The 14,811-nt window shown below is 36.3% G+C and overlaps 1 protein-coding gene across 2 annotated transcripts in view; it reads left to right on the top strand.

The window, feature by feature from the left end:
• scaf8 (SR-related CTD-associated factor 8) overlaps positions 1-14,811 on the top strand; it is a 38,568-nt gene that overhangs the window by 7,051 nt on the left and 16,706 nt on the right. The window contains exon 3 of one of the 2 annotated variants that reach the window (XM_059520845.1): positions 3,761-3,855. The exons of the other annotated variant lie outside the window; for it this stretch is intronic. The gene's annotated coding sequence lies outside the window, so the exon portion shown is untranslated. The remainder of the gene's footprint in view (positions 1-3,760; positions 3,856-14,811) is intronic. 2 annotated transcript variants of the gene reach the window in all.

The raw sequence follows: 14,811 nt of genomic DNA, 5'->3' as shown, positions 1-14,811 counted from the left end.
AATTGTCAAATGTTCTACCATAGGCTACATCTGAATAAAATAAGCAGCTTGCTTCAAATTTCTTTGTGCTGGTTTCACTTCACTTCAGTCTAAACTAAATTATTGTATAGGTAATTTACTACACATGGTCATATAATGGTCAGCTTAAAATTACTGTGAATTATGAAGGCTCAATCTTTTATTATTATTAAGGTTAAGTCTTATTGAGACTAAATTACACTTGCAATCTCTTTTATAAGGTGTTCTGAGTAAATTATTTACTTGTACACCAATTCAGACAGTAACGTCTTGAGTTCAGTGTTGAACAGTACAGTTTTCAACCATGCATTAAACTGGATTGGTTAAAATGAGGCGTTATTTCGTCAATCGGCCATTAGTGGACGTGGACGCATTGTGGGCTAATCCCGGTTGTTAGGACATTGCAAAAAGATTTTTCAACATGGAAAATGCTTTTTCTTTTCTTTAAATTTAGCTGGATTGTTTTTTAGCACAATTCACACAGCTGGTAATTAAGTAAAAAAAAAAAAACGAGTCTTCTGTCCTCTTACCGTCATGTCAGTTGATTTTGAGTGAAGGAGATGAAAGACAGACGTGAAGCCCCTTTCACACTGAGATTCTGTATAATACACGGGTAATGTGTCCTGGAAATTATTCCAGGATCGTTATATTTTAGTTCATTCACACTGCCATTGATTTCCCTGAATATGTGTGTGCATTCACACACAACCCGTAAAGGTCCAGTAAAGACACGTGACATCAGGGCGTGACGTGTAATGTGCAAGTCAAAAACACTAGGCACGTTAACTTTCACTTAAGCTGGTGAACAATCTCCGCTTTAGTGTGGATAGTGAGGAGCTAACTGATCTCTGCTTCATTACAGTTTGCACAATTTTTCATCGCAAACGTTGATCTGCCTTCAAAACACCCGCTAAAAGAGTTGCACGATAACATGCGTCATCAATACGCAGTGTTGGGGAAAGTTACTTTTAAAAGTAATGCCTTACAATATTGCGTTACTCCCTAAAAAAGTAACTAAATACGTTACTTAGTTACTTTTTATGGAAAGTAATGTTACATTACTTTTGCGTTACTTTCACATTACTTTTTAAATATGAGCAGGGCTTGATTGTTTTTAATATAAGAAGTTCTATTTATAGCAAATGTAAAAGCCCTTTCACACCAAAAAGTGTAATGAATAAACCTCAGGCTGAAGGAAAAGTAAATTCACGTCTGTTCAGTAGAACACAGGAGAAGAAGGTTCAACACTCTTCAGCAATAAAAAAAAACAATGAAGCACAATTGTTAGTTTATCTAAAGTCATTTTTTAATTATTAGTATGGTTGAACTGGATCATTAAAGGTCAGCAGCAAAGACACTGTTAATAAAATGGGAATAGATACATTTGTGTTATTTAATATATTTAGTTATTGCAGGTCTGCGTCATATTCTGAGTTTGCATTTCACTGTTTTGATTAATTTTGATGAATACTAAATCTGTTTTGTTTTTTGTTTTTTTTGTGAGTGGGATGAATTAATGCACATTCACATTTAGTCTAGAACTACAGTAACATGTTCACACAGCGCACACAACGCCTCCATACTTCCAATTTCTCCCAATATGGGAACAGGAGGATTGTCAGTCAAAACATGGGAATACAAAGTAACTGGCGTTACTTTTTTGAAAAAGTAACTCAGATATTTTCTTGTAAATTAAAAAGTAATGCGTTACTTTACTAGTTACTTGAAAAAAGTAATCTGATTACGTAACTCGAGTTACTTGTAATGCATTACCCCCAACACTGTCAATACGACACACCCTTTACGGCATTGGTTCTGGCTTTTGTTCACACAGAGCTCATTTCGGGACTGAACCCGGCAATGTTGCTAGGTCCCCAACCTGGGATCGATCCTGGGATCAATCCCGGGACATGTTCGCGTTCATAAAGAAGGCAATCCGGCAATGTTCCGGTAATTTTCCGGGACCACCGTGCAGTGTGAAAGGGGCTAGAGAGAGAGTGCACGGGGAGGGGCTCTCTGCTCTTTCTCTCCCTCAGTTGACATGGGCAGCAGTCACTTACATTACATCACATTAACTGATCAAATTAGGCTTTGGTGGGACACAAATATACTTTAGATGACAAAGTATTTTTCAAAAACAAATGAATATTTACATTTAGTCATTTAGCAGATGCTTTTATCCAAAGCGACTTAAAAATGAGGACAATGAAAGCAACTACAATCAACAAAAGAGCAATGATATGGAAGTGCAATAAGTCTCAGTTAGCTTAAACACAGTACACGTAGCAAGGGCTTTTAAATAATATAAATAAAAACAAAACCGATAGAACAGAAAAAGAATAGCACAGGCTAGTGTTAAAGGTCTTTTTTATTTGCTTTTGTTAATTGTATAATAAATGGAAAAAAAAGAGAATACAAAAATATTAGAAAGTTAGTTAGAATTTAAAAAAAAGTTGAATTAGAATAGTGAGTGCTAAAGTTAGAGGATCAAATAAAGATGGAAGAGATGTGTTTTAAGCAGATTCTTGAAGATAGCTAAGGTCATCTTTTTTTCTGTGGTAATGGCAGCGGTACACCTAGAACTAAATAGTTTTCTGTGGTTTGGTGCTTCAGTATTGTTTTAAGGTTGAAATATATGACACAAGTGGAGGCAAGCATGAATAATAAAAACCATCAGCTCGGAACAGTTCAGATATCAGATTTATAATGTAAAAGTAGCTACTGTGAGTACTAGGGATGTAATAATTAACTGTTAGCCGGTTGAAAATTAATTTAAATATGTAGATTCAAATCGGTTGAGATGTTAAACAAATTGTGATTCATTTAAGGGTAGGAGTTTATATGAATGTATGTCTGAGGGGAACTTACTGTCTTTAGAAAAGTTTAGATGGTATTTTTTTCTTTTAATTTTGCCTATGTATAATGCATATTAAAGTTCATAAGTGCAGAACTGCTTCGTTTACAGTGGAAACCAAGGAAGCGCTCTAAGCGCCACCTGCTGGCAGAGAGTAAATCTGCATCTCGTTCAGCTCGTCTGCTGTTTCTGTTTCATGCAGATACTATTTATGTATAGTTTCACAACTGAAGTGAAATCATTCTGTTTTTGCTTCAAATTGTGAAATTATACAATCTAATTTAAAGACTGCTCATGTTGCATGTAGGCAGCATCTTTGTTTGGATCATGATTAAAATGCAGTGGTTGCCTCTCATTTTAAATGGAAAGAAGCCTTATTTTGTAAAATCTGAAGAGATTTATTGTTGTTATTTATTTGATTTGGAGTACAAGCAATCAAAACCAACAAAAGAGCAACAATATGCTATATTTGTATATTATTATGGTTTTATATTTCATTTTCACAAAGAAACATGCAGCATTTTGTCAAGCCAATAATAAAAGGACACATTTATTTATAATTTGTCTTAAATCTCATTTTGGTAAAAAGAAAAATTGAGTGAATTGTTACATCTCTAGTGAGTACTAGCGTAACTGATTTTGATAATGCATTTATGCCAAGTACAATGGACCACTCCAATACTTACTTTCATTTACAATGTCCACTTTGTTTTTTATTTATTCTATGTCTAAATCATGGCAAAAGCTGAATACAGGTCATGTGTATCCGTTTTCTCTCACTTGTTGGTGTTTTTGCGACATTGCCGTTGTTGCATACTTGGTATACTATTGAACTCCTAATGTCTTGTTTGTTTTTCTGTGAATAACACCTCTTTCCCCTTCCCTCAGCAGCTCTCCCAGCTCCCCCAAAGCACTGAAAGTGAAGCAGGAGGATGGGGCGAGAGAGAGTTTCAAAGAGATAAGGGAACCCCTAACCAGCTTAGGTAGGAGATGGGCTGTTTCAAAAGGAGGATGGAAGAAGCCGCTTAAGATATGACTCAAAACGCTCTTTAAATACAGGCAGAAGTGTAGGGGGGCCCTTGTGGTCCCCTGGGTTCACTGCTTCTCTACTGTATTTATTAATTGTGAGGGTGGACCGATGGCGTTTAAATGGCCGTGCTTCGTTTTATTTCCGCAGGTGTTAGTCTTAGTAACACTTCATGGTGTTGACAATTTGAAGTTTGCCTGGAAAGTTCTTTTAACTTGAGTTTGTTGGGAGATGTTACACTTCAGTTTTAGATCGTTTAGGCTGTTAGTTTGCTTTTAGCCAAGTGAGAGATGTAGTTCGTGAGCATGTCATGTCTCTGAGGAAGATGTGTTGATTGTCATCTTGAACATCAATTTGAAAGAATTACCTCTTTTTGACTGACTCTGAAGTAATATGAGAACAACTTGTTCTATGCATTATCTATATCTATCTATATATATATATATATATATATATATATATATATATATATATATATATATATATATATATATATATATATATATATATATATATATATATATATATATATATTAGAAATATCAGCCAGTATTGGCATTTAAATTGTTCAACATCTGAATTACATTTTCAGTATCGGTTTAATATTGGAAGCCAGTATTGTCAGGGCATGTGTTAAGCAATTACTAAACTAGAATGTTTTTGTTGTTTTAGTTTTTTCATGATTTGGCCTTGTTTTAAGTAAAATTATATATATATTTTTTTTAAATAGTGTATATTTCTGCAAGTTTTTAGAAAAATGTAATCTCGCAAGACGAGTGAAGTATGCTATGCTATGCTTTGTCGTCATTATTAGACAATAATTTAGGCCTGTACCTCTTTCTAGTTATAGTCTGTGTAGCACAGTTCTGCACTACAATTACCTGGAGCACACACACTGGAGATTAACAAAGATTATATATATATATATAAAGGTTATGGACCACTGACAACAAGTCTGCAGAAACCAGTGTTCTGCCCTTGAGTTGAGAAGCATGTGTGTTCTATCATAGCGTTACTCAGAGCTGTACATTCTTTTGTTCTTCTGTGCTACGAAGAATTTTGTAGGCCACATATTGTATCACAAGTATGAAGTATGTGTTATACACATCAGATTTCTTTCCCAACTGTTTATATTTACTAAACTCTAGGGCTGCGTTGACAAATTTAATTGAAATTGATTTTAATTGATTCAACCACGGAAAGACATCAAAATATATAGTATTATGTTACATTTTATGATAATGTATATATGCATTTTTTTATTATTAAAACGGCTTTATGTGCAGTTTAAATATTTGTTTACATATCTCTTCAATATAGTAATATGCCAACTGATAGGGTTTATTTTATAGTTAATAGCATTAGTTGCAAAAAAAATGTATTTCGAAAAAAATATTGACATGAACAGTACTGTCTGTATCTGATTGCATATATCCAAATGAATCTATATCAAATTCAATTGAATCACAGCTTTTGAGCCGAAGTTGACGTAAATAATGAAATTGTATCAATACCCAGCCGTACTTGAGACTAAAACTGTGTACTGAATTGCATGCTGTGGAAGCTGTCTGTGTGTCCACATCGGGACTTTGTGAGTTGTTTTGTGGCTTATTTGTGCATAATAGCGTCCTGTGCCTTTTAACGGTCGTGCAGTTTTTTTTTTTGTTCTAATATGTCACTAACATAAAGCAGTGCCACAGTATGCACAAAATAGCTTACTTTTCGACACCATTGAAGCTGCTGGGAAAAATGAAAGCAAATAAGAGGGAAAAAGCTTGGCACATTTAGTGTGTCTGCAGGGACTAGGGAGTGGAAGTAGAGTGCTGCAGAAGTACTTTGTTCTGCCTCGCTCTCATGCACACAAACGCGTGCACATTTGGAGAGAGAGAAGACTAAAAGGCTAATGTGACATTAAAAATAATTTGTGATTCTCAAAATCACAAAAGGCAGTGCATTATGTAGTAAACATAAGTATATAGTCTGCTTTGTGTTTCAGACTCTGAATGAAGCGTGGCATTGTGTGTGTTCTTTTACACTATGCTGCTTATGGTCCGGTGTTTCAGAGAGCAGCTCAGATCACAGTTAACACCGCAAACTCCTTTCACAATGTGTTGAGTTGGTTTAGAAATGCTTTGTGCTTTTTTTTTCTTTTTTTTGTCATTTCAAACTTTGTGATGACAGTGGGTGATAAGATGATTAAAGCATTTCATTAGATTAGTAATGATTTAGTAAATCTGCTGTACCAGAAATTGACAGGTCTCCCTGCAGTCTTCTCCTCTGCAAGGATTTAACTCCTGTAATTGGAGGAATTAAGACAAATTGTAGTGTAATATTATTACTGTAAAATAAAAATTATAAAACTGGTTTTTACAGTGCATTTGTATAACTAGAAATTCAATTCAAAAATTACAGTAAAAAAAAAAACTAAGTACAAAGAGGTTTAAGACCAGTATAAGGTCCAGGTATACATCAGTGCAGACATCTTTAGGCTGTTCTATTTGGTCACTAAATAGGTTTGTTCTCTGAGTTAATGCAATTAATGTAAATATTTTCTTTCTAGAACCATGTCCCCAGTCTGGTGTCCACCCACCATAGTCTCCCCTGTGGGGAAACAATGGGACTATACATCTGAACAATAAAAATGTTTATTTGAATCAAACTATGATAGTAAATCTGATGTTTGTTGTTAACTTTTCTCTATGAAGGTTTGTGAAGAGTGTCTTAAGTGCTTCTTGGGTGGAGTGAAGTATTCCATTGTTTTCAAAAGGGCCACGTTGACAGCAGTAGAATATGGTTGTAAGTGCTGGTCGAGTGCTAAATAGAGTTTCACACTATAGGTCTGAGGGGGACTTCACTATATTCACTCTTGTTTAGATCTCGTTTCCAGAATCTCACATTTAAATTTCAACTACTGAAAGAGAGAGATGACTATGGAAGCCCGTTTCCGCCACTGAAAAAAAAAGGTTATTGCAACTTCTCTCAATTCAGAATTGCATGATATAAACTCACGATTGTGAGTTAAAAAGTCAGAATGGCAAGATATAAAGTCACAACTGTGACATAAAAACCTCGCAATTCTGACCTTCTTACAATTGCGAGATGGGGGGGGGGGTATGTTCTCAGAAGTTTATATTTCCCAGTTGCGGCTTTATGTCTTGCAATTGCAAGTTTATATCACACAATTCTGAGGGAAAAAAAGTCTGAATTGTGGAATAAAAAGTCGCAATAACCTTTTTAAATTTTTTTTTATTCAGTGGCGGATCCACTGATCCGGGATTTACAGATCCTGCAAATAAAATGCATGACTCATAAAGCACTGGTCCATGTGTGCGGCCCGTGCATAACAATCCTGAGTGCAGGCTGTACTAGTGTTCGATAGGAATGAGTAAAGCACAGATATGCTGTTCTGAAAGGAGAATGGGATATTGTTAGACACACCTGTGTATGTATGTATATGTTTTGAATCAATGCAGCTTGAGTCCAAGACAAATTTCCTTAAAAAGGACAATAAAGTATACAAACAAACAAACAAACCTTCTCGCGTTCCAGTTACCGACCGCTATGTAGTTTTATTCTTAAATTTTTCGTTGCAAGAAATCTGGTTGGGTCCTGCGTGAGTGCAGACATCTTTCACACCTAGTTCATTTGAAAATCTTTTAATTTAGATTTGATGAATAGACTCATAATTTCAATACTTCGATATATGACATTCTGGGGTTATGGATGTTAATATCTTTAATCTATTTACTTCTGCAACTGACGATATAGTTAAAGTTGATATGTAGTGGTTGTCAGTAGAATAGGAGCTTGAAATTGATTGTTCATTCAGGGTTTTTCTTGGGTCTTCGGTGGTGGCTGATGGGCATCCACACACCCTACCCACATGATCTGTGAGCCCGATACTGACCATAACTAAAATAAATGCAAAGAAACCGTTTGCTTGCTTATTCATGAAAGAAAATGTAAAAGTTTATTTTAACTAATAATCTAATTTTCTACCATGTCTGAATTAAAATTAGCAGCTTGCTAACAAATTGTTTAGTGCTGGTTTCACCTTACTCAAGTCTAAACTAAATTGTTTTATAGGTAATGTACTACACATAGTCAAATACATAACCCGATATTACTGTGGGTTATGAAGGCTAAATCTTTTATTATTAAAGGTGACACATCATGAAAATCTAACTTTTCCAGGTTTTAAGTGCTATAATCCGGTCTCTGGTGCATCTACCCACCAAGGAAACGTGAAAAAGATTAACCCAGTAACTTTTAGTAAGTTTTTCTGCAAGCGTCTGAAACAAGTGTGTTTGATTTCACTCCATTGGTAACGTGGCAAAGGGTTCTCATTATAATATTACCGCCCATTCACCTTTAAGTTTCTACCCATGGTGCCATCCTTTTGATTTTACAAGTGACAACAGTGTACCAGCTCTAATGCAAAGGCAAAAGTTTGAGCAAAACATGCTAACTGTGTTCTGTCTTTGGCTGCACAGAACACTGTTTAGAGTCCCAACCTCAGAGGAGGCAAGAGAGCAGTGGATTTATTGATTTATTTACTGTATATTGCTGCTGCCACACAGATCTAAAATAAGCATTTGATTTATTTCCCAGCAGTTTACCTTTACAGACATAACAGACTGTTTTTGGTAAGTTTTTGGTATGTTTTAACGTAAACTTGTGTGTGAATTAGGGATGTGCACGGATAGTCGAACATTCGTTCTGCTCTAATTATTCGTTAAATAAAAATGATATTCGAATTTCGCAAAAAAAAAAAAAAAAAAAAAAAAAGTTCACAATAAAACCTAATTTGGTCACTTTCTGTGATTCTCCACGGCATATTTGAAGGTGTATGCAAGCAAAAAATAATTAATGAATGATTAAGGGGCCATTCACATATCGCGCCTTAAGGCGTGGAAAAGGCTATGCGCGCCGCTTTCTCCTTCTTTCTCGTTGTCTCCATGAAGACGCGGAAATTTCAGCAAAGGATAAATGGATTTGCAGCACGAAAAAAATCGCTTTCAGTAGCTCTGCTCCTAAATTTATTTCAAAATGGCAATCCATATACAGCTATGATCAGCTGTTCCTTCATCTTGGCTGAGCTTTCAACGTTGTTACGGGAAAGGATGAAGCTGAATGTTTAGTTCTTGTCACATGACCTGCGGTGCGCTTGTGTCATTCTGAAAGTTGAGATGTTTTTAACTCGATGTTGTGCGGACGCGCCTGGAAATAACGGGACCGCGTCGCACCGCGTGCGCATCGCGACTGCGTCGCTTCCATTATGAGCGCGCATACCGCGCGCCTACATTGGAAATAACGAACTTGAGCATGCAAGAGACGTGATATGTGAACGCCCCCTAAAAGAACTGCGGTCTTCTACAGTAGGCTACTTCAAATATGCCGTGGAGAATCACAGAAAGTGATCCAAGAACATTGTTGCAGCATCTCTCAAGCAACGAATAAACACTGCTAACTTGGAGAATGCAGTGAAAACTCCTCTTCTCGCGTCTGCCCTAGACCCTCGGCACAAACAATTTAGGTTTCTCGATGAAAACATGAGAGAAGAAGTAAGAAAAAAAAAGAACATTTTCCTTGATGCGAGTGGTGCGGATGCAGTCGCCACGATGAAGAAGATGCAATGCCCACTCGTCCGAAAAGGCTGAGCCAGTTCTTCAGCGATGATTACAGAGAGTCCAGCCGAGACGAGTGGGAACAGTTCTTGCTGGAGCCATGTGTTCCACCAGATGAGGATCCAATTCAGTGGTGAAACGAAAACACGAAGCGCTTCACAAAACGTATTCGCTTAGCACACCGTTATTTGTGAGTCCCGCCAATGTCTGTGCCGTCAGAGCGCGTTTTCTCCGCGGCCGGCCTTATTGTTAACAGACTAAGGAGCCGACTTTCCCCCGATCATGTTTACATGCCCGTATTTCTTAACAAGAACATGTAAAACAATAGAAAAAAAGCAAAAAAGATTTGCTGACAGTTTAAAAGTTAAGTGTAAGCTACATTCTGTACAATAGCCTAATTGCTGCAGGCTGCTTTACGTTTTTTCTTTGTTCACTTTTTTTTGCTTTTAATCAGTACTTTTGTTTGTTTGCACGCATTGTTAAAGGTTTTCAGCTACAAAACACGATGTGTAATGTTCAAGCTTCAAAATGACGAAAAAAAAATGTTTCTGAAAAATAACGTCTGACTCCTTAAACTTAATTTAAATAAACGAATATTCGAATATTCGTTTTTTGTGAGCTCAAATATTGATATTTATGGAAAACGCCCATCCCTAGTGTGAATTAGAACTTAGTTTAGTACTCACATGCTGTGACAGCCACTTTCTGTCCATGTGCTTCGGATGTGTGCACTCAGAAAACCCTATAACCGAAGTTTAAACTGATATGGTTTAAAACGCATGATTTAAGCTCGATGAACATGATAATAAGTACCAAAACAGATGTTTTTAGCAGGTCCGAGCTGTAATGGCGCAGCTCTATATTGGAAAAGGGGAGCAGCAGCTCATTTGCATTTAAAGTATTTTGAGCTGAAATTTCAGACACATTCTGGGAACACCAGAGACTTGTATTACATATTGTAAAAAAGGGCATAATATATCTCCTTTTAAGGTTAAATCTTAAGGATAATTCACATGTAAAAAAGGGTTAATGCGAATAATGGGAGATGGAAATGCATTTTGTGAATAAATTCTTCCAAGTAAATCAAAAAAGTTATGTGACTTTGCACTATGGGAGAGTAAATCCCGACTAACCAGCGGACCGATCTCTTTCCACGGCATCTGAAATGTTATATGGTCTTTCGGAAATGCCAGAGCAAAGTCTGTCATCAAAGTATTTCTGTATAATTGCTTCCCAGAACTGTTAAATAACTGTGTACCCAAACAGCAGCATCCACCTCCGAATGCAATAACCGCATTCATTGTGTTTTTTCTCCTCTTTCTGAGGTGCATGTAATTTATTATATAGAAAAATTATTATATTAAGTAGCTTCTCCTACTTTTTTTAGTGATGTATAGTGCCAGGTTAACAGGAAGTGACGATTTTGTTCTCTTTGACTTGTTGGATGGAAACAGTGCTTGTTCGCAAATGTTTTGTGCGATATTCCAATTTTGCGCATCTTTTTTGCATCTTTGGATGGAAACCTGGCAAATTGTCACCATGTCAAACTGATGCCACATTCTCTTTATGACGTACTGACAAAGGGCCATTCACATGTCGCACCTAAAAATACGTGGAAAACGGCAGTCGTTTCAGAAGTTTAAACAAAGGATATATAGATTTCCAGCACTGAAAATTGCTTGCAGTAGCTCTACAAAATTTAGTATCTCTGTACAGCTGTCACGTCTGGTGTATACTCGGTCTCTGTGTGTGCATAGAAAACTATCAGTATAAATATAACGATCAGTAGCCTATAGTGAACTTCACTCATCCTGCAGATTTGCACATCGCAATATCGATGCTGAAGCGATATATCGTGCAGCCCTAATTTATGCATAGCTTAATACAAAGAGCTGAAGCGCCTAAAATACAGATTGCATTTAAAAACATATGAGATGCAGTGAAATGGAATAAATCTCCATAGATTTGGAACATGTATTCTAAAAGTTGAATCTCTTAACTTTGCATGGCTTTCTATACATCTTGTGTGAGACGCGATGGCATCAGTCATGGTTCTAAGCTAATCAAAGTCTTCTTTGTGTTAAGCTTCTGTATTTCTCTAATCTTTTGAATAACTTCAGCAGCACATCTAATGGGTTTCAACTGGACAGAATAACAAAACATTAAAATGCAACAATGAAACTTACATTAACCATCACCGCATCTCGTGCACCACTGTAATTGCTCGCTGATGCACACCTAAAATTTGATTACACTGTTTTTGCATTCATGCAAATGTTTTTTATTTATTTATTTTTTTCTCAATCTCCTGGTCGCAGGCAGGCACAGCACTTATTTCAGCATGCGTTCATATGTAGCGCCTGTATCATGCGCTGTATCAAATATTTTTTTCTATCAATTATTGATAAAGGTGTACCATCAATAAATACTGATACCATTTTAAGGCCTAATTAAAGGAATAATTCTTAATTGTTAATTTACATAAGATCTAGGTGACTTACTTTCTTCAGCAGAATACTAAAGATGATTTTAGCTGAACCCATGGTTCTTGGTAGGGGTGCTCTGCTCAGGATTTTTGAGACTGATCGCCGATCACAGAAAGCAATGTCTGCTGGTCCGATCACCGATACCAATCTTTATAATGTAGAATTAATTATAGTGAATATATTAATTCTTCTCATAGGTGACTCTTGTGAGAGGATTTTTTTTTATTATTGTTTGAGGGATGGAGGGGGGCTTTTTTTCTTCTCAAAAATACTTAACACACCTACCGTATTTTCCGGACTATAAGTCGCACTTTTTTTCATAGTTTGGCTGGTCCTGTGACTTATAGTCAGGTGCGACTTATCAAAATTTTGACATGAACCAAGAGAAAACATTACCGTCTACAGCCGCCAGAGGGCGATCTATGCGGCTAGAGATGTTGCTCAGTGCTCCTGTAGTCTACACTGAAGACGTAGAGCGCCCTCTCGTGGCTGTAGACGGTGATGTTTTCTCTTGGTTCTTAATAAATGCGACTTGTTTTTTTCCTCATCATGATGTATTTTTGGACTGATGCGACTTATACTCAGGTGCGACTTATAGTCCGAAAAATACGGTAAATGTTTGATCATAGACTGTATTTTTGTTTTTACAATAGTGCAGTTGTTGCACAATAGCCTACACAGTGCAAGCCTGATTTTGTGAGCTGTATTTGAGGTTCACACATACTCCATTTACAGTGCGTATGTAGTCCACGTGCAGCACAGAATTTGCTTTCACACTGGAGTCTGCTCCTCATCCATGGCTGTTTACCACAAACACAACATTTATCCATTATTTTGATTTTAAATCCAAACCTCACTCAAAATTCTTTTTCAACATTGTGATTTTTTTTCTTTACACAGTACAGATATACAATCTTTCAACAATAATTCTGTGCTTTTTATTTTTGCATTTAGTTCTAGATTTATATATTAAATTGCTAAAGCAAAACATTTAAACTGCTTTTCTTTCACTATCACAAACATTCTAAATTAAAACTTACCATTGACACAGTCAGCCCTACTGCCTTCTGTTTTGCATTTAAATCTTTTTTAAAAGCAATCCTGCAGTTCAAGAACTTTAAGAACTTAAAAAATAAAAAAAACTAGCCAAAAAGACAGCCTATGTGTTAGCTGTGAAACACAGTAGACTATAATGTATAATATATGGTGTAATTAAAATGTTTTTTTGCCAATGCATGTTCATATTTACCGCAAACAATGCCCTGTTACAGCAAAAAATAGACTTGTGCGGAAACAATCTCTGCACTGCCAGACCGCAACCATGTGTGCAGTGTGAATTCTTTAAACCGTTAACATGAGTGCAGAGAAAATACGCACCAAATACGCACTGCAAACAAAGTAATGTGAACCTGGCATTATGTGTGTGTGTGTGCTGTAAGTGTGCATGAGTACACCGTCTCCAGGAAAGAACGCACGAGCACTGAATGGTTTAAACACTGGCAAGAATTAAAAAGAAAAAAAATGCAGCTTGTAAACTTTAGTGATGATGCGACACTGCCTTGATAGTGCAAGTGATAATTCCTGTGTCATCTGTGCAGAAAGCAGCTCACTTACAGTGCATATGTGATTTGAAGCCATTTGCTTTTTGAGAGAGAAAGAGAAAGCACACTGTTATTCACTCACAGAAACTTTTTTCTAATTTAACAGTTATTTAATGAAGAAATATGAATTGTACCTCACCTAAAGCATTATAATTATTTCACCCCCGCAGGACAGAAACTGAGAAGGTGCAAAACCTACTCACAGCGGGCACGTCATCAGCTAGAGATTGGTTTTAAGCCATTTTAGAGACTGCTGATCAGTCATCCCATAGAGATTATCGGCCGATTGTGATCGGTAGCCGATCAATCGGAGCACCGCTAGTTCTTGGTAGCATAATCTGCAATTCAGCGGTTGCTGTCACTTCAATTCGGTTAAAGTTTATTTGTATATCGCTTCTTACAATACAAATCATTGCAAAGCAAATTGACAGAAAATTAAGTTTATTTTATTAAGTAATTTAGTAGTACCTTTTAAGTGGTGACTGTCAGTTTATGTGCATATGACAGGACTTTTCAGAAAAATTAATACAAGACATAGTCAACCAGACAAAGAAATACTAGCAATTATTATGTGATTGCATATTAAGTAGCAATATTTGTTAGTTCTGTTGTTGATTCAGGGTTAGCATCATCTGAGGTCCTCTGAGGATCAGCATCATCTCTTCTCAGGTGTTCTGGATCCAAACTGAATCTTAGTTACGTGGCAAAACAGAGAAACAAATAGACATAATTAGCATAGCTGCGTTTCCAACAAAGTTAAATTTAATTAGTTTAACCCAAGCTAAAGAATAATAATGCACATTTGATCAGATACAACTGCAGTCACAAATTATGAGATGCATTATTTGAAGGCTTGGCGAAAGAGATGGTTTTTAAAAACTTTGATACAGAAAGAACAGATACAGAAACACTAAATGAATACCTGTGGCTCCTGACAGTATATTGAGGTCTAATGAAACAATGATTTGTGTGCTTTGCAGGACCACAGTGCTACATATGTACGTGTGTATATATATATATATATGTCAGTGAAAATAAACATAAATGGCATGTCAGATGCAGCTTCTGTTCCGCCTTTGGATTTAAAAATGCTTTTGTTGATGTTGATAATAGGGCTGCAACAAACGATTATTTTGATAATCCATTAATCTAACGATTATTACAATGATTAATCAACTAATCATGGATCGTTTTGCTG

Source organism: Carassius carassius, chromosome 32 (genome assembly GCF_963082965.1).
Source record: "Carassius carassius chromosome 32, fCarCar2.1, whole genome shotgun sequence".
Taxonomy (NCBI): Eukaryota; Metazoa; Chordata; class Actinopteri; order Cypriniformes; family Cyprinidae; genus Carassius; species Carassius carassius.
This window is presented reverse-complemented; position numbering and strand designations above follow the sequence as displayed.